General features: G+C 44.9%; 1 pseudogene across 1 annotated transcript in view; it reads left to right on the plus strand.

The window, feature by feature from the left end:
* The window catches only part of LOC144113376 (conserved oligomeric Golgi complex subunit 4-like), a 57,857-nt pseudogene that overhangs the window by 37,818 nt on the left and 1,709 nt on the right, over positions 1 to 18,330 (plus strand). The window contains exons 9-13 of the transcript XR_013310752.1: positions 2,750 to 2,896; positions 2,960 to 3,052; positions 7,225 to 7,324; positions 14,160 to 14,288; positions 17,252 to 17,343. The product of XR_013310752.1 is annotated as a conserved oligomeric Golgi complex subunit 4-like (transcript). The remainder of the gene's footprint in view (positions 1 to 2,749; positions 2,897 to 2,959; positions 3,053 to 7,224; positions 7,325 to 14,159; positions 14,289 to 17,251; positions 17,344 to 18,330) is intronic.

Raw genomic sequence — 18,330 nt, forward strand, 5'->3', positions numbered from 1 at the left:
AATCCTGCAAGAAGGCCATCATTGTTCGATTTTTAAAACCCGAAAAACCACCACCCTCTCCCACCAGTTATAGGCCCATAGCCCTCACCAGCTACATTGCGAAATCCTTTGAAAGTATTGTGAATATTAGATTAACCTTCGTGCTAGACGCCTGTGAGATTCTCGGTGTTCATCAGTGCGGTTTCAAAAAGGCATGCTCCACAACAGACCACCTAGTTCGCCTTAAAAATACTGTCCGTGAAGCTTTTGTACACAAACAACAGTCTTGCTGCTTTTTTTTTTCGATTTAGAGAAAGAATATGACATGACCTGGAGGTTTGGGATTCTTTAGGACTTGGCTGAACTTGGCATTCGTGGCAGGATGTTGAACTGCCTGAAAGACTTCCTGTCAAACCGTACATTCCATGTACACTTCGGTTCAACCCTCTCAAGAATTTTCACTCAGGAAAATGGAATGCTTCAAAGGTGTATTTTAAGCACAAGCCTCTTTTTTGTTAAAATGAGCTCTATTAGTAAAATAGTTCTAAGGTCCATTATGTATTCAGTCTATGTCGACGATCTTCAGATAGCTTGCACGTCCTCAAACATATCAACATGCGAAAGACAAGTGCAGTTTACAATAAATAAACTTTCAGCATGCGCTGACTGAAATGGTTTCTGGTTCTCCCCAGAGAAAACAGTGGCCGTTCTTTTCCCACTCAAACGTGACCTACAGGCAGATCCTAGCCTACACCTGAATGAAACCGAGTTACCAGTAAAGAGTGACCACAAATTTCTGGGCATAACTTTTGACAAAAAACTGGCCTTCTTACCCCACATAAGGAACCTGGAGAAGAAAGCTTCTCAATAATTAAATATCTTAAAGGTGCTTTCACGCAAACGCTGGGGGTCTGATAGGACCTGCCTTTTACACATCTACCGCAGCATAGCTCGCTCTTGCCTAGATTATGGGTGCATAGTGTGCAGTTCAGCTCGGCAGTCCTACTTGAAGCATTTAGATCCAGTACATAACTCAAGTCTGCGCCTTGCAAGTGGGTCATACAGGACATCGCCAATAAACAGTCTATATGTAGAATGTAACGAACCACACCTTGCAGATAGAAGAGCCATGCTCACATGTGCATACGTCCTAAAAACTCGTTCACTACCAAAACATCTTCGCTACTCCAGTTGCAAAGTGCCCGTCAAAGCAGCTTTTTATTAACATACCCAATGCTGTGAAACCTCTCATCCTCCGTTTTGAAGAAATTTCCCAGAAATTAGGTATTCTGGACACACAACCTGATGTTGCCCAGAGACCCGAACCACTGCCACCTTGGTACACCTTTCCCGCAGTAGGGGACTACGCACCGAAACAATTTCACAAAAGGCAAACACCATGTGAACACATATAATAATTTTTGGCACTAGGCGGAAAATACAAAGAGTACAGAGCATTTTATACAGACTGTTATAAAACAGCATTTTATGTCAGAAGTGCTGTAGTACAAAATAAATGGGAAAAGGTAGTCAGGTTGCCATGGTGTGCGTCAATTTTTTCAGCCGAATGTTATGCCATTTCCGTGGCTGTCGCAAAAAAACTCAAAAAGAACATTCAAAACAGCATCATCTACACAGACTCGCTTAGTGCAATCACAGCACTGCATGCCAGGAATGTAAGAAAGCCTTTAATAGGAGATATAATACATAACATAATAGCTGCTGAAACACAAGGATATGAAATTAAGTTCTGCTGGGTACCAAGCCATCTTGGAATTAGTGGCAACGAGAGAGCTGACGCGTGCACTGCTCAAGCTCACCATAAGGAAGTCAGGACTGTAAATACTATACCCTATCCAGATTGCATAAAGTTAGTAAAAATAAACTTGAAAAATGGCAGTCTATATAGAATAGCGAAGAAAATAACAAACTATGTTTAGTAAAACCTATCCTGGGAGAAAGGAGATCGTGCAAACACCAGGAACGTTTTATAGAGATAATATTATGCTGCATGCATATCGGACACACACACCTGACATAACTTTCTACTGACAAAACAAGACATACCTCATTGTGAGAAATGTGGAGGTGAGATCACAGTAAATCACATTTTATTTTTGTGTACAGGGCTCGAACGGCTAAGAAAAAAAAATTTTTACTGTATTTTACAATCAACACATTCCTTTCCACCCAAGTTTACTTTTAGGAAATAATTCACTTGTAGATATTTCATCTGCTTTTTAGTTTCCAGAAAGAAGCAGTGATCTTTAACTATAATAACACAAAAACCATAATATCTAAAAATTCTTACCCTGTGCTTCCACGCACTTTGTGATGCACCTCATCTATTTTCTCAGGCCTGAGAAGAAGGCTGAGGTCTTTATTTGATTTGTTTGGCTCCTCGGAGTCCTTGTCCGGAAAAGGACTTTCGCTGAGGATGCCCAATTTGTGAAAGCAATTATACCATGTGTTTGGCACATGATGGCCTGAGTTGCTTATGTGCCATAAAACCCAATACAGTACAATACAAACACAATTTTCGGCCACAGTGTCACAGTAGAAGCTTTTTCTCTTTTGAATTGTTCTTTATAACAGTGTATGTGGTAGCCGCATGCCTTTAACGTGTTAGTTTTTATTAGGGCACCCACAGTGTCTACTGCTTGAAGGCATTTATCACATCATTACACATTGGTTTCTACCATTGTGCTTGTAAGTTGTGATCAGTACTTTTTTAAAGTGACAGTAACTGTGCAGCTTTGCTGTCCTTTAGAGTTGCCTGACTGACCTGAACAACTCTTCACTGAAGTTTCAATCTCTTCTAAGCCATGGAGTGGCAGAGCTTTGCAATGCTGCAGTCAAGCCACACATCAAGTCATGGGCAGACACATTCCAGTCAACTGACCACACGTTGACTGAAGTGAGTACATGAAGCAAGGCAGTTTTTTTAAAGACGAATATAACTGTGTGCTCATTTTTGTAGGATGACTTCACTTCTTACGAAGCCAATGATGGAATCAGACCATTTTTACAAACATTCATTGTCACGCTTGATGGAGCACTAAAAGCATTCAAGGTGAGTGCTATAAGTGCATCTTCTTTGCATTCATTATTGTAAGAAGTTGCATGCCAGTATTTTTTGTAATGACAGCATCGTTATACAGTGGAACCCCACTGTACTAAACTCACATATAGTAAAAATACTAATGTAGTAAACTGAAACTGCAGCCCATCTTGCTTTCCATCGATGACTGTACATTTTTTTTTCACTTGTAGAAAATACTTAATATTTATTAAAAGCACAGTAAAGAGCGTTTGGTCACGGCAACATACTTCCCACGGAGTGATGACATTATGACATCGCTTAGTCTAAGACATCTCAGAGCAATAGACGCGTAACAGCATAATCACAGGGCCAACAGTTGGACACAAATAGTTATCGAAAACGATAAAACGGCACTCTTTGAGACAGCTTAACCACCAGGCTCATGGGCTGCGAGAAGCCAACTTTCCCAAGGTCTCGGCGCCGTGAGGCCAAGCGCACGCTGCACGTGAAACAAAGAAGAGAGTAAAAGCTGGCACTGAACAGGGAAAGAACGCACATCAGGCTCATGAGTAAGGGAAGGGAAAAGGGGGATGAACAGTCATAGCACTGGCAGGGCAAATCAGTGGCAAGAAGGGCAGGCGTAGCAGCACTGTGTGGGGGTTTTGCCGCACTTGATTGTCACACGCACTTCTCGGCTATTGCCTTTCAAATGACATTAAGACCACGGGAGACAGTGCCACGTTCACACAAAGTTAGCCTTTCAATATGGACTCAAACTTCCCTCTCACATTATATTCATGGCCGCATTATATTCATGCAAATATGGTACTTCCACAAGACTTGGACGAACTCAAGAAAAGTGATAACATAAAATGAAAAAAAAACAGTAGCATTAATGAGACTATTAGAGCAAGATGAAAGCTATTTCTAAACGTTTCTTTTCTAAACCAACTTTATTTTGTTTAGTAAATACCAAGTTACCAGACAGCTCCTCAGAGCGATGCCATCACCAACAACTGATATAGTAAAGACGCTCATATATCAAAGATTTTTGCTGGTCCACGCGGCTTCACTATAGACGAGTTCTGTATATCAGTTTCCATCCCATGATTGCCTACTTCAGTGGCTACACTTCAGCTTGAGAGCTCCACTGATCTGTAGAAAGTAAATTATGACAGCTTCAGTTACCATATTTACTCGCTTAATTTGCACACTTTCTTAAAATTAAGGCTTCATAAAAGGGGGTGCACAAATTGCGTGGAGATGTTGCGAACGCGATATAAAAAATTCCACTAAGGTCGTAGCACACAATGTATACGGTATATTGTTGTGTATTAGTCAACTCTGCAACTCTACCCCCCCCCCCCCCGAGACCCACGTTATGTAGTTCTCCATGTGATGGCATTATAGCGCATACACAGCTCAAAGCAATAAACACGGAATTCTAGTCACAAAGCCAGCGGTCAGAGGAAAATGGAGATACAAGGCAACAAAATGGAACCCTCGCATATAGCCTGGCTGAGCAGCGACTAACAGGAGAGCCAACAGTTCAGTACTTCCTTCCAAATTCTGCCACGACACATGCTCTGGAGGTTACCGGAAGTTTTCTGTCGAGCCTATCGTACAAAAGAGTGACCGCCAGTACAGTAAACAATGCGCAGTTGACTTTTCTTTACCGGAAGCAATTTACAAACGAATTACAGTTGAATCCCACTTCAGTGAGCTACCGTAGAATCCTGCTTCAAGCGAAATTAACGTGACTCGCAAAAACTTTTGTTGAAGCAGAAGTTTCGTAGTGAAACCAGAACATTGATTGATTGGACTGGATAGTTCATGAACATTTATTTTCCGAAAAATCTGCCAGCTTCAGTCTTTCACCATTTCGAAGTCGGCGCTGTGGTGCGATATTCTTGGTACTCCGGAAATCTCAGAAGATGGACGTGTTCGGGTAATAAATGCACCCGCTACATTTGCTGTCAAAACTATCATTTTTTCCGCACGCATTTTAAAGCCCTCTCTACTTTCGTCTTGTCTGGACGAAATGCCCAGAGGCATTTCGGCATAGACTAGGCGCACGTGCACCTGCATCACTGCGTGTTGAGTAGAGGTCCTGTGCGCCTTGAAATCGATTCTTTAGACAACGTGCCAGAAAAGAAATGCGGTTGCTGGGAGTCTTCGAAGACGTTTTGCGACACGTGGTGCAAACAAGCCGGCGGAGTGTCGTTCTTTTGAGTCTCTGCCTAGAACCGCTGTCACACGCAGTGCCTGTACTAGGTTAGTGCTCAGATACACCAGGAGGAAAAAAAATTGTGTTATCACGATGCTCGCCTGCGGCACAAAAGTGCAACTACAGTGCACCCTAGCCGGCGGTAGGCTTTTTGCAATGACATGCTGCCCACCAGCACACCAGCCAACAGCGGACCATTGCGCACCGCTTGCTCGTTGTCGCTAGGCCTAGCGTGCTCCTCAATGAAGCTTCAGAAAAAGTGCTTTGGAACTAGCCACTGCTTTTCACAAAACGTTTCACCGGTTTCCGTCAACACGGTAACTTCGCACTGAAATGAACGCTTCCGTTATGCCGTTGTCAGTGGAGCAAGCAAAAAAGCCGAAAGCCGCCTTGCACCAACGACCGCTGTTCGCAAGTGTGGAGTTCGAGCCATCGGCAAAACTGTTGCAAGCAAAAAAGACGAACTGCGCAACAAGAACACGGACGAAAGGGAGGCAGACACACACTAACGCAGACTTACAACTTTACTAAAGGAAGGAATACAGGGCAAATATATATAGCGATCCCCAACGCACTTCAAAGTGCGTTGGGGATCGCTATATATATTTGCCCTGTATTCCTTCCTTTAGTAAAGTTGTAAGTCTGCGTTAGTGTGTGTCTGCCTCCCTTTCGTCCGTGTTCTTGTTGCGCAGTTCGTCTTTTTTGCATTATGATCAACCAACTAGCCCGACAAGTCCTGTTGTTGCAAGCAGTCATGTGCTGAATCGCTCTTTGTGCATACATGCCTGCACATTAATTCCGATTCCACAGGGAAGCTGCACTATTGAAAGTACATGCTGTCTTCGGCAGCCATTTTTTGGTTTTTGGTAAAACAGAAGGAGATATATGGGCACATGTGGATGCAGCCGCCCCCCCCCCCCAAGAAAAAAAAATTAGCTGCTTACTCAGACAAATATCGTTGAAGCTGAACCTTGCTCCAAAAACTGTCCATTGTGGGGGAATTAATTGCATTGCCTTGTATGGTTTGCTGATGAGGAATGAGAAATACTTTGTTTCACTGTCGCGGCGCTGGCTGTAGCAGGGTTTGGCTGTAGTACTGACTTTTTTGACACCACTCACTCACCTTTCATAGCTGCATGCAGCGATGTGGCCACTCAGATCTTCCTAAGCCTTCCCTGCACACACCCACGTGCATGCTGGTGTGCTTGTGCAGTCCGGGTAATAAATTAGGGGGCGCATATTATGCGAGTAAATACAGCACTTGCATGCAAGAGTTGTTACTTTGAGGCGAGATACCTGCAGTGGTCTAAAAGCGCACGCATGTGCCACCCAAAGGTGGCAAAAACACGTGTCCAAAGTTGAGTGTGTGCGTGCAACTTCCTCATGGCATGTCATCTCACCAGCAACAGGTTTTACTACTTTTAGTGTTAATTCACATGTGGACATGTGCAAAAAGCCGAGATTGGAAGGGGGGAAGAGGGCAGGAGAAGTAGTTGTTGGAGCTTAGCCATTTAAGTTACATAGCAGCTGTTAGGAAGCAAGTGTTTGCTTCTATATTTTTTCTAAGTACCCCTGAATACCTCTAATGTTGGGCAATACATCCGGTCAGAAGTGTACTTATTGAACATTCCAGTGCTTGTGCAAAACTGCTAGGCCAAAGTGTAGCACAATTTATTAGAGTTAATCTTAGATTTGCTATGTATACAATTGATTCCTTTCTCTTTCTTTCTTTCTTTCTTTCTTTCTGCATACCTCCCTTCATTTTCTGCAACTCTCAGAAGTCTGGCTTGGCTGGCTGCTTTGTTTGATAACAAAGAATTTTTTTTATTAAGAACTAGGATATAGGTTACATTCCTTATCACTGCATCTGCCTTGCACTGGACCCGCCATGATGTCCACAGCTTAGTACATCCTGTAGTTGCCTGCCGTAAGTAAATGTAGTTCTTATTGTTATATTTTATTGTTTTTGTCCAAGGCTGACCTCATTCCTGCCAACTATGACAGCCTGGTGAATCTAACGGCTGCGGAGACCACGTTTCAGCTTGAGAAAGCACTCCAAGTGTTCTTTGAATCGGGTGAGAGCAACTTCACATAACCTTAACATGTATGTGAGGCTCAATATCTTGGAAGGTACTTCAGCTATATTCCTGAGGGGTTGCAGTTATGTCATTGCAACCCTCATTTACAAGCACAAGCTTTTTGTGATAAACATGTCATTCACATATGTGCTGTGCATTTAGTTGGCAGGCTTGTGTTTTGTCCTTGCAACTTTGGAGGAAACATGTAGCCTCCAGCATAGTGGGAATGACGAAAAAAGATGGAAGACCTTGAAGCACTGAGGACTAGGAAGTAATTTTTGATCACTTTTAACTCGGTGATGCAGATGAGATTTGAAAAATTTTTGCATTAGGTTACATCATAAGGGATGCACATATGCTGCACGCTACACATATTTTGAAACTTTGATATTGTCACGAAGTGGTGAGTGATATGCGGAGAGCATAAATACAGCGAAAATGGCGTCTAAACAAAATTTTTTATATTTCGGCTGGCTTGCGCCCACAATGGACTGAATCACTCGGCGGCGGCGCAGCAGCAAGCATGCTCGGCAGTCGTTGAACAGAATGCCCACCGCCCTTGGCCGTGCTCAATTTAAAGCTGATAGTGAACTTTGAGATAAAGCATGCAAAGTTACTACAACATTCTACAACAACATAGAATCAGCTCCTGGTCGTGCCTTGCATCGCAAACAAAGCGTTAAAGTGGCGTTCCGGCAGCTTTGAAGAATGAACAAACATACACTACGAAGATTCGTGGCATTACTCCCCTCTCAGAGTCATTGACCCGATGCTTTAAAACATAAGGTGACTAGAAACAAAACGGATTGTGCAGAATAAACACCGAGTGTGGAACACAGCGTCCTTAACTTTTAGCACGCATAATAATCTTTAGACAGACGACATGGACAACTTTTGGTCGTATGCGGCATCGCTGGGATGGAGTCATCTCGTCAGGGGCGATTTAATAGTCCAGTCCACCTAACCGACGAAGAACCTTGTACGGCCGAAATAGCGGCCCAAAAGCTTTTCACTCAGTTTGCGGCGGCGGCGAATAGGCGTCCAAACTCGGACTCGGTCTCCTGGCTTGTATTTCACGTTGCATCTTCATAGGTTGTAGCATCTAGCGTTGGTCCGCTGCTGGACTCTGATCCGTAATCGGGCGCGTTGAAGGTAGGCGGCGACGTCGGCGTTATCTTCTTCGGTAACGTTGGGCAGCATGGCATCTAGCGTGTTCGGGGCCTCCTTGCCATGGACGAACCTAAAAGGTATCATCTGGGTGCGCTCCTGCACTGCAGTGTTTTAGGCGAAGACGACGTAATGAAAGATGGCATCCCGGGTCTTGTTGAATAAAGGAAAAGTAAAACCATTTGCTGGGCTAGTTGGTACATGCTGTATAAAAGAAAAGTTCCACAGCGCTAAAAAAGACAAGCACACAGACGACGGGACAGAACAGGTCTTGTGTTCGGCATCGACATACATGGCGAGCATATCGGCGATGGTTTTGTTCAGGTGCTCGGTCAGTTCGTTGGTCTGCGGATGATATGCTGTTGTCCTCCGGTGATTTGGTTTGGCTGTAATACAGGATGGCTTGTGTCAGTTCTGCCATGAATGCTGTTCTTTTGTCCTTTATGAGCACATCGGGGGCGCCGTGTCGCAGAAGAATGCACTCCACGAAAAATTTGGCGGCTTCTGCTGCTGTTCCGTTCGGTAGGGCTTTTGCCTTGATGTAGTGGTTCAGATAGTTGGTCGCTATGACGATCTGCTTATTTCCAGACGTTGACATCAGGAAAGGGCCAAGCAAGTCCATGCCGATCTGCTGAAAGGGCCTTGAGGGAGGTTCAATGGAGTTCAGAAATCCTGCCAGTCAGGTGGAAGGGGTCTTTCGTTGCTGACAGTCTCGGCACATTTTCACATAATGTGCGACATCGGCAGATAGTCGGCCAGTAATACTTGTCTTGAATGCGGCGGTGGGTGCGAGAAAACCCTAGATGTCCAGCTGTCGGCTCGTCGTGTGAAGCCTGAAGAATTTCTTGCACAGTCTTGCAGGTACAAGAAGGTAGGCTGTTTTGTTCGCTGCGAAGTTCTTCATGAGGACATCATTCTGTGCTCAGAAAGATGATGGGGGTGAAGAAACCTTGACTTCCAAGTACTTGATGAGGCGTTTTAGATCGGGGTCCGAGCATTGCTGCTGAGCAAGAGCTGGAGCTGATGGGTTCCAGGAAGGTGTCCTCATCGTCGTCCGGCAGCAGTGCATCTATAGGGGCTCCGGCAGGCATTTGGCATCAGAGTGCTTGCGTCCGGACTCGTAAATGCCGGTGATGTCAAACTGCTGGAAGCACAGGCTCCTCGTGCGAGGTGGCTGGAAGGGTCCTTCTAACTAGCTAACCAGCACATTGTATGCTGATCACTGACCACCTTGAACAGTCATCCGTAAAGGTAGGTACGGAATTTCGACGTAGCCCAGATGATGGCAAGGCACTCCATCTCAGTTGTCGAATAGTTAGCCGCAGCCTTGGACAGGGAACGGCTAGTGTATGCGATTACTTTCTCCAGTCCGTCAGTTTTTTGAACGGGGAAGGCGCCTAGGTCCACGCTGCTTGGGTCGGTATGAATTTCAGTCTCGCCGTTTTCATCAGAGTGTGCGAGGATCTGTGGCGACTGTAAACGACACTGAAGTTCCTTGAAGGCTTCCAGTTGTGGCATTTCCCATTGTGGCACATCTGCCTTTGTTAGGTGGGTCAGAGGCTCGGTGATGCGCGAAAAGTTCTTGGCAAATCGTCGGTAATACGCGCTCAGTCTGAGGAATCTGCGCACAGCTTTCTTATCAGCCGGTGGAGGAAACAGTGCGATAGCAGCTGTTTTCTGCGGGTCTGGGCGTAATCCCTCCTTGCTAACGATGTGGCGTAGAAACAGCAGCTCTTCATAGGCAAAGTGGCACTTCTCTGCTTTCAAGGGTAGTCCAATTATGTCTAGTACTGTTCGAAGACTTTTTAGGTGCTCTTCAAAGTTCGAGACGACGATAACGACGTCGTCTGAATATACCAGAAAAATTTGCCACTTCAGGCCTGCCAGCACTGTATCGATTACGCATTGAAACGTCGCTGGTGCGGAATGGAGACCAAATGGCCTCACCTTGAACTTGGAAGTGGCCATCCGCAGTGATGAATGCGGTCTTCATGCGATCTCTTTCATCGACCTCAATTTGCCAGTAGCCACTCTTGAGGTCCATCGATGAGAAATAGTTGGCGTTGCAGAGCCGGTCCAGTGTGTCGTCGATGCGAGAGAAGGGAAGACGTCCTTCTTTGTTATGTTGTTCAAGTGGCAGTAATCAATGCAGAATCGAAGTGCTCTGTCTTTCTTTCTCACTAGAACAACCGGTGCTGCCCAGGGGCACTTTGAATGCTGGATGACATTGTTGGGAAGCATTTCTTCCACTTGGTCCCAGATGGCTTGTCGTTATCGTGCCAACACATGGTAAGGGGCTTTGGCGGAGAGGTCGGGCGTGCTGATTGGTTATAATGTGATGCTTGGCAGTCAGCGTTTGTCTGACCTTCAGGGATGACGAAAAACACTCGCTGTAGCTTCAAAGCAGATTGCGGATCTGGTGTTGTCTGTTCCAGCACAGGGCTGGGTTGATGTAGAAAGTAGGCAAGTTCTCTTGGTCAGGCGACTCTTCTGCAGATTGGTTGGAGAGAGCAAAGGCGTCTCGTATGTCGGATGTTTCGTCTAAGAAAGCAGTCTTCATTCCTCTGTTAATGTGCCAGTATTCTTCACTGAAGTTAGTCAGCAGTGCTTTGATTTTGCCATTGCGGAAGTGTGCGGTGCCTCTTGTGATGCTGATTCCTCGGTTTAGAAGCAATTGCTTGTTCCCCTCAGTGATGGCTTCAGTGTTATTGGCTTTCGTGGTGCTTACGATGACGCTTAAGCGGGGTGGGATGCTAACTTGTTCCTCCAGGACACTCAGAGCAACGGGATTTTCCGAAGTTCTCATCGATGGGATGGCCTCGTCCGTGGAAAGCGTGATCAGCTTGGATTGCAGGTTGATGATCGCCTTATGCTCACTAAGGAAATCCATGTCCAAGATCACTTCACAGGAACATTGCGTAGCACAGCAAAGGTAGCAGGATAGGTATGTCCCTTGACAGTCACTCGCGCTGTGCATCGTCCTGATGGCGTAATGACTAGGCCTCGCTTGGTGCGAATTTGTGGGCTGTCCCAAGCGGTCGTGACTTCCCTCAGCTGCGCAGCGAATGTTCCATTCATCACCGAGAAATCGGCTTCTGTGGTATAGTGTTGCAGCGCCCCTTTAAGATAAGCAGTTCTTCATTGAATGTGCACAATAATGCAAGTTAGTCTCCTTGGGCAGGTCCTGCACCATGGTATGGCATACCTGCTTCGGGAGACACTCCCTGCAGACATCTTGCAGCACCAAGTAAACCTGAGGCTCCGCATCCCCTATGTTAACTGCTGTAGATGCGGTTGTATGCATCCAGTGTGTAGATATATTAAAAATGCGTGTTTGAGTGCAAAATTTTCAGTGTTGCTCTAAATATCTACTGCCAGCAGTGCTCAGTAAGTTTCCTTGCTGCTGTGACTGTCAGCTGGCCTTTGCTGTTTCAAATAAGTAATTTTAATGCAGGAGTGTGAAGGAGCTCGTTTCACTGAAAATCCGGTGTCGGCGTTGTTGACTGTGAGCGAAAATTCCTCCAAAATTTCCCAAAGAAGCTAGGAGGCAGGTGGGCCACCTAGGTCACATAAGAAGTAACCTTGTGGTGTCATCACAGCCTGCCCACTGGATTGTGAGCAAACTGAACACTGTGGCAGGTGGTAGTTAAATTAATTATTGGTTTGCTCTGGAAGAGCAGCCTAGGTTGTGCAAGCCCTACGAGTGATAGCACCTGCCATTGCAGGGTAGTAGCGCATTGCTTAACTGCTGCGCCATTGCGTCAGGAGTGGTATGAAGATTCCCATAGATCTCAAGGGAGAATGACGGATTCTAGATATATCAGCATTAACCCATCAAAGTTTTCGTGTCATACCCTTAAAGGGGCTGTGAAGGGGGCTCTAATAAAGTTGCGGCATGCCAGGGATATTGAAGCACGCCACTTCACGAATAGTGTCAAGCAAGGATTTTTTTTAAATGCGCTTTGTAAAGCTGAGTTATCTGTAGTTAAAATTTGAATTTCAGCGTCTTCGCGCCTTTTCCTCCTCTTGTCACTTCTTGCACGCTGGAAGGTAGGCACTCCTTCGCCGACCCCCCTCTGGGAGCGGAGCTTCCCGACCCACCGGAAATAAGAGGCTTATTGGCCGCGGTAGCTTCCTGACATCTGAAAGAATCTAACCAATGGCCACCTCTCCCCTTGTCTACGCAGATGCGGGGGTCGGAGAAGGGTGCGAGTATGAAAAAGTCACCGGGAAGGGCTCGCCAACTTTGACGCGTGATTGTGGGTCGTCTGCTGCGTGTAGAAGAGTATTATTTGGCTCTGGTTTTCATGACAACACAGTGCAGTGATTAAGTGAGTTAATGTGCTCTCCTCGGAAGGCGTTTCAGAGCCCCTTTAAGGCGGAGCTTAAGTGTCCCCTCCAATTTTCTTTTTCTTTTATATATTTGTGGCATTGTGCATTCTTTTAAGTTCTTCTGGTAGAAGTACCAATAGTCAGAGAAGCCAGAAATGCTAGAATATATTTGCCAGACTTTGTCATTTAGATTCTGGTGGCACAATTCTGGTGGCATATTGGACAAGTTGGTGTTGGAGCCCATATCTCATGGTATTGCTCAGTGATGGTGTTGCATGTGAAAATACCTGTGATGGGTGAAATGCTTATGCTGCTAGCTACGCAGTTATAAAACTCGAACACAGTGCAACATCTACTCATTTACCGACGCTGCTAAGGCTTTGATGCAGACTGTTGCAATGCATGTTCATTTTTTTAGTCACTAGTGGAAATTACACTTGAAACAAAATAGAACAAGAAAGAATTGCTTCAGTTGTAAAGCACAATTTATATGTCAATCAATGGCAGGTCTTATGGCCCTAGGCTGGAAAGTAGGTAATATATGAACATATTGTGAAAAAGGGTAACATATTGCACAGTTGCTCACAAAGTCTCCAGCAGTTGCACACTGCAAATGTTAGCTTTGCACATCCTCATTTTTCTTGGCATTACAACCGTAAATGCACTGCACACTGCCATTAATTGGTATAGCTTTACAATACGCAATGACCTTTTCTTCATTCTAAAGAGACTTCCCCTATGCTCCTTGGTTACAGTGACTGTTGGGTTCCGTCATGCATGTCATAACAAGCACCTCTTTCCAGTCCCTTGTCTGCTGAATAATTCATCAAGGGCCTCTAATCTGGCAGTCTTGGTGCTATAGGTAGCATAAGAGGGTTTCGCACAGCTTCCTCCCTCACCATTCGACCACGTTCTTATGTGACACTTGCGGCAATACAGGACGTACTACGTCCGTCACTATGGACGAGGGTCGCACTAGTGAACATTCTCAAGGTTCCCGAAAGCGTAAGATTGGACAGCTGCCGCAGTAGCTCAGTTGATAGAGAACTGGACGCAAAATTCGGAGGTTATGTGTTCAGATGCTACTGGCGGCATGTGGTTGTTTTTTCTTCTGCTTTTATTAATCTCCCATTAATAAAAACTACAAAATTAATTTTTTAAAAAGACATCCCCTATGGTTCTTGGTTTTGGTGACTGTTGGCTTCCGTCATTTATATTATAACGCACACCTCTTTTCATTCCCCTGTCTGCTTTTGTTCATTCTGTATTTTGTGCTTGCATTATGTATTTTAGAAGACCATTGTTATGTCTTATTGTTGAAAATTATTTGCAGCTTGGGGGCCTCCAGTTTGACAAGGAACTGCGGTACCTGATTAGCTACATGACATCTGTCACTACATGGTCAATTAGAGACAAATATTCCAGGGTGTCACAGATTTCTACTCTCTTGAACATGGAAATGGTGAGTAGACTGCAAAAGTTTTTGTGTTGATTCACTCAGCTCACTTACCTTTGCAAATCTTTCATTTAGATTTTGTTTTGTCAGCTTTCTGACAATAGATTTTTACATGCCACGTATACACTTGAGCTATGAAACATGCCAGAGATGAGGGCTCTGGGTAAGCCTAAATCACATGGCACTTTTTAACATGCACTGAAATATTAGTACAGGATTGTTTTTATATCTCACCGCCATGAAAATACAGCTGCAACAGCTGGGATCGATTGTGAAACCTCATGCGCAGGAGCAGAGTACCCACTGTAGCAGGCGTTGATCAGCTTCCAACAGAACTTCTAGGCAGTACTTGCAGCATTATACTATAGCAGATTGTCACCTCACAGCAGCTATTATGTAATCACTCTGTTTTCTGTTTGCCACAATTTAGCTTTAAGTTTAGCTTTATTGTTCCTCCAAGCAAAAGTGTCTGTAAGGTCACTTCATTACAGCTTCTTTTTCGTCGCTCAAGCAAGAGGGTATAGCCGTAAACCACTGCTAACATTGAATACAGTCTAATAAAATTTTCCTGTTATTCTGTTTATCCAGTATCCGCGGTATGCCATCATTGAGCGATAGATAAAAATTGGCTGTTTAAATGTATCTGTGGCTGTTTAAATGTTTCTCTCTCAAGTTTTTATTAATTTTACATATTGATACAAAAGTTGCACAAGATTCTTTAGCAAGGAGGCTACCGTAAGCATGCAAAAAACATTCATGTCAGCCGCCGCGGTGGCTGAGTGGTTATGACGCTCGGCTGCCGGCCCAAAAGGCGCAGGTTCGATCCCAGTAGCGGCAGTTTCATTTCGATGGAGGCGAAATTCTAGAGGCCCGTGTGCTATGCGATGTCAGTGCACGTAAAAGAACCCCAGGTGGTCGAAATTTCCGGAGCCCTTCACTACGGCATCCCTCATAGCCTGCTCTCATAGCCTGAGTCGCTTTGGGACGTTAAACCCCCATAAACCTAAACCTAAAACATTCATGTCGGAGTGTGAAGCCTACTGTCAGAAATGCAGCTTCCTATGCCACATTCAAAGGTTTCATTTGAAGACTGAATAACAAAGGAGATCTGCAGCCCCCTGTAAATGCTGCATAGGAGTGCTGCATTGCTTTATATGCTCAGTCGGTTCCTGTTGCGCTGATCAGAACATCTATTTTCGCGGGTTTTTTGTTTTTTTTTGTTTTTTCAGAATCACGCTAAGAGATAGCTACTGTGGATCAGTGGCTGAGTATTTTCTTACTAAATACACAAGTGTGTTTAGTACCTGGCTGCTGTGACTGCGTTTTGATAGGAACAAAGCATAATAATGTGCATAGTGTGAGAGTCTCATTCTTGTTAGAGATCAGTGGATCAGTATGATATGAATTGAGCACTCTGTTATTGCACCACTCCTAGACTGCTTGTTCATTAGAAAACTGAAAAAAGAAAAAGTGCACCTGTCATGTTGCCCATTACAGTCACAGACTGTGTGCATGGAATATTAGCAGAAATTGTAAAAACCTTGAATCAGAGCGATTGCATGAATTATCAGCAGTCTGCATGGTGCAGTGCTAAGTGAAACACTTTTCCCATGTCTTTTTGCACCTTTCACTCATTTCCTAATGTCTTACTACACTCCTGAAGAACATTTACAAAATTTTGAAGATTGTTGGAAACTGGACTGTTTATTAAAAACTTCTCGACATAAGTGTTACACCATGAAGGCTTACTTTTTATGTATATACCGTATAAACGCTTGTAAGGGCCGCACTTTTTTTTTCTAGATTTCAGGCCAATTTTCGGGGGTGCGGTCCATACACGCGATGTGCGAAAAAAAAAATTTAAAGAACACACCAATCAGGGAATGAGCAGCATTTATTCTACATTCAATCTTTACTCGCGGAGTATTCTGACTCTGAGCTGGTGCTGTGCTCTGGTGCACGCTCATCCCACAAGAAGTCACGCAGCATGTCCGCTGTCAACGTGTAGCCGTTGTTCCGCACTTCCGTCACATAGCAGAGCAGCTCTTCTTCCAGTTCGGGAAACTTGCACGGCTTGCCTCGATAAGCCCGCTTTTTACAGCTTGTGTCCCTCAATGCATCCTTTTGGTTGCACAATCGTCGAACGCACTTCTCAACCACGTCAAATTTCTGCCCGCCGCACGCTTGCCATGTTCGACAGCAAACCCAGCCGTGTAGCTATTAAGGTACTTGCTCACCATGCTAAAACTGCAGCGCTTGGTAGCAGCACGCGAAAACCACAACTCCCGTGCCTTTGACAGCCACAAAATGCTGGAGCTGGTGATACTGATGCCAATATGGATAGCGAGAGCTTGCGGCGGAGGAAGAAGCTGACGATGATGATGATGAGCCACGGCCTTGGGTGCCATTTGTGGGCGGCACCTGGAAGCTCCTGTGTGCATGCGTCGCCTCTGCGATCAAGCGCACCATTGCTCGCAGCCGGAGCTGGCACGTGCGTTTCGAAGGCTATTCCCGTCTGCGTCATGGAAAGTTTAGGTGCGTCCCTTACATGGATATTATTTTTTTTGTAGCGAAAGCTACATTGGCCAGGAACTCGCAGTTTCTCCATGCTCGCATTTCTTCCGTGGTCACACCACACCACGTCACCAACCACGTGACTGGTCATGTGACCAACCGCATTGCAAATCACGTGACAACTAGCCAGACAACCAGACTAACCCTGACTTGCAATCAAGATTAACCAAGGCTAACCAAGCTATGCCTTAGCTTTTGCTGCATATATCATGGCATAGCTGAGCTAAGCCACTGCCAATATTTTAAATATTTCCTTGGGGAAAACGGGCTGTGGCCCATACACGGGTGCGGCCCTTACACACGTTTATAGGGTATGCATTCATCACATTCTGAAATCCTTACTTCAAACTTTCTACTAGAGGACACCCTCTTAAATATTCTGCTGTGAATTTCAGGTTTCTGAAATCCTGGATATTTGGGGAACCAATGCTGGACCAATGACTTGGAGGCTTACCCCCACAGAAGTGAGACAGGTCTTGAGTCTGAGGTAAACTGGTACTACTCCTTATTGCATTAAGAAACATCGTTTTATTGAGAACCAACTAGCCCAGCAGTCTATGCTTAGCACTCATTATTTCATGTTGATGAAACTGGTGCAGCATGTGAACAAAATTTTGATTCAGAAGAGATGTCATGAGGATCCTAATTGAAAGTGTCACCACTACTACAGAAGTACCACATGTGCTCAGGCTGCTGCTGCTTGTTCCATACTGAAAACTTGCTCACTCATCCCTTAACTACACGAGTCTGTGGCATCCCATAACTACACAAGTCTTTGACGTTGAATACGATGTCTTCTCAGAAAATGACTGACATTTTCTTCGAAAAGTTGCCAAACTAAGACTAATGACATCTAACCCCCTTCAGAGGTGCCCCTCTTTTGAGCTCATGGCTGAAGGGGGGATGCGGTGTTCGGAGGTGTAATTAATTTTTTGGTGTAGAGCAATGAAATCTGACATGCTTAATGGGAAGTAGTTGAATGCTTAAATTCTGTGTTTCACTGAAATATCTTGAGTAGTACTGACATTAAAAATTAAGTGCTTCTTTGCTATACCAAACTGGCAGAAAGCCTGGCATGACAACAAAACATGGCAGGAGCCTGAAGTCACTCTTAAGTTTTTACCAAAAGGGATGGTTGATGCAATGATACACCATTGCCTGGATGGCCTTCTTTAATGGGTGTTTGCCGCTCCGTTCTTGAGTTTTATTTGACTGTCTAAAGAGACCAGAAGCGGGCAGAGTGGGTGAGGGAACATACGTGTGTTAATGACATCCTAGTCGAAATCAAGATGAAGAAATGGGCTTGGGCAGGGCATGTACTGCGAAAGCAGGATAACCGCTGGTCCTTAAGGGTAACGGAGTGGATTCCAAGAGAAGGCAAGCATAGCAGGGAGCGGCAGAAGGTTAGGTGGGTGGGCGAGATTAGGAAGTTTGCAGGCATAGGGCGGGCACAGCTGGCAAAGGACAGGGTTAA

Source organism: Amblyomma americanum, chromosome 1 (genome assembly GCF_052857255.1).
Source record: "Amblyomma americanum isolate KBUSLIRL-KWMA chromosome 1, ASM5285725v1, whole genome shotgun sequence".
NCBI lineage: Eukaryota > Metazoa > Arthropoda > Arachnida > Ixodida > Ixodidae > Amblyomma > Amblyomma americanum.